Source organism: Salvia miltiorrhiza, unplaced genomic scaffold, assembly GCF_028751815.1.
Source record: "Salvia miltiorrhiza cultivar Shanhuang (shh) unplaced genomic scaffold, IMPLAD_Smil_shh fragScaff_scaffold_20:::fragment_4:::debris, whole genome shotgun sequence".
Lineage (NCBI taxonomy): Eukaryota > Viridiplantae > Streptophyta > Magnoliopsida > Lamiales > Lamiaceae > Salvia > Salvia miltiorrhiza.
In genome coordinates this window covers 7,642-10,000 of record NW_026651445.1, presented here as the reverse complement: position 1 = coordinate 10,000, position 2,359 = coordinate 7,642, and the positions used below count along the sequence as shown (strand labels likewise).

Genomic DNA, 2,359 nt, shown 5'->3' with positions numbered 1-2,359 from the left:
TTCTGTGTGCCTCTTTGATGATCTCCTTCGAGATGAGAAGCATGAAAAACAACTCATTGTTATAGCCTTTATATCAAAAGGCATGCAGCATTCCCTGATCAAAATTCAAACAAACAAACAACTTTACTATAATTTCGCAACCATGTATAAAATATAAATCAATATCTTGAAGCATTAATTATCCATGTAAAGAAATTTTATATATATATGTCGAAAGCCACAAACCCGAATGGAAAATGCGCTTTAGCTTAATCAAGAATTCATTGTTCTCGAAAGCAAGACAAGGGCCCAGGAAAGGATAACATTGTTTAAACGATGATGAATACATATATGCAAAATTAATTGCACGAAAATGTACAAGAAAATCCAGAAAAGATTTTGAGAAATAATAACCTGGTCATTTCCAAAAGCCATGTTTTTGGAGGACAAATGACAAGGAAGAAATGCTTTTGTTTTTTCTGCACATTTTCCGAGGAAAATGGACATACATGGGAAGGAACAACCGCTAAAATAGAAAAAGATTAAAAAAATTATATCACTCAATATAAGGTCTTAATTAAAGATTCTAAGTTCAGGGTTTCACAATTCATTTTTTTTCAATCCATACATGAATTTTTTAAAGCTTTTATTTTCATAATCTTTTTCATTTTATTATATGTAATCTAAGATTTTATCTTTTTCATGGCACTAGTGTATTAGTCATACCTTGTGCAAAAAAATTTTGTAGGGATAAAAATTAAAAATATCTACTTTACAAAATTATAAGCGGAAATCATCTATCTTTAGGGCTGTAAATGAACAGAGCTACTCGCAAGCTATTCGAGATTCGGCTCGAAAAAAGCTCGTTCGGAGCTCGATTCGATAATAAACGAGCCGAGCTCGAGCCCAATTTCGAGCTCGAAATTTTTATCGAGCCGAGCTCGAGCCTGACAGTGCTCGGCTCGTTGAGTTCACGAACATGTTCGAATTCGCCTGTTCACAAGCCTGTTCACGAACCTTCAGTCGAGCCTTCAATCGAGTTAGTACATGAGCCTTAAATGAGTCGAACTCGAACTCGTGTAACATATTAATTAAGAAGATTTTCTTAAATTTATAAAAAATTCGAGCTTGAACACCATATATACGAACATCTAACGAGCCGAGCTCGAGCTCAAGCTCGAATTCGATATTATCGAGCATCACCCGAGCCGAACTCGAACCGAGCCCGAGCTTATAGTAAGTGGATGACGAGCCGAGCTCGATCATCAAGATAAAAGCTCGAATCGAGCTCGAGCCGAGCTCGAACACCCGAATATTTAAACGAGCCGAGCTCGAGCCTGCTAGTATTCGGCTCGGCTCGTTTACAACCCTATCTATTTTGTAAAAATATATAGAAACTATCCAATTTCAAGTGAAAACATTAAAAAGCTCTTTGATATGATAAAAATTTGCATGAAATACTTGTGGGAATATTAAACTTAATTAATATTCAATTTGTCCGAGAAATCGTCTTTTAGAATTAATTCATTTGAGGCCCATCTTTATTCCTTGTATCTGATCCCTGGACTGGTCCAAAGTCTCCTGAGCCCAGTAGGAGTCGCCTACTACAGTTATTAAGGCCATACGTCTATGTTTTGTCTTTAAATACAAATATCTGCTCTCAGAATAAGACACACAAAAATTAGGGTTTTAGAGAGCAGAGCAATAAGGAGGCGCCAAGTGTAGGGGTCGAATTCTCTGGGAGTTCTCATAGTTCATTGTCCATCCAACGTTGGGAACTGAGCGGGATACCAACGTTGGGAACTGAGCGGGATACAGTTCAGAAGATGTGAACTGGAGTCAGATTTTTGCAGGAAATATAATCAAGTTCTGACAGTCTCCGAAAAATAGCCATAAGTTCCTCTGCAGAACTTTGATTGAGGTGAAACAGGCAGCCACGGAAAACTCTTTCGAAGACGAAGAAGTCGTATTTCTGCGAAAAATACAATTGGAGGTCGTTTGAGGGGTCAAACGTTGCGTTGAAGTTGGCTGACCTGTTTAGGGACGAATTGGGTCAGAATTGGAGTCTTTTGATTCAATCGTCAACAACCTCTGTTCAATTCACAAGTAAGTAATTCTAACCCCAATGCGCAGCACTTAAATTAATAGGAGCATGCTAGGTTTAATCGATGTATGGTGAATTAAGATAATCCAAGAGACGATCCTCGGGCAAATCGAGTATTAATTAAATTTAATATTTCCTCATGGAGATGTTTCAGAACATGAAAAATAGGATTAAAATATTATGTTTATTTTATTTGTTTTACTTGTTATATAATTTTATATTACATTATAATTGTGTTAATGATTATTATTTATTTTTAATTTTATTTTTATCGAG

The 2,359-nt window shown here is 36.2% G+C and overlaps 1 long non-coding RNA gene across 2 annotated transcripts; it reads right to left on the bottom strand.

Moving 5' to 3' along the window:
- On the bottom strand, positions 1 to 506 carry LOC131002801 (uncharacterized). Of its 2 annotated transcripts, none has more exons than XR_009094416.1 (2): positions 394 to 506; positions 1 to 94 (listed from the first exon to the last, which is right to left on the bottom strand). It is a non-coding gene; the product is annotated as an uncharacterized LOC131002801 (long non-coding RNA). The 2 variants fall into 2 exon arrangements; XR_009094415.1 differs by lacking the exon at positions 394 to 506 and adding an exon at positions 226 to 385.
- Positions 507 to 2,359: the final 1,853 nt, after the last annotated feature.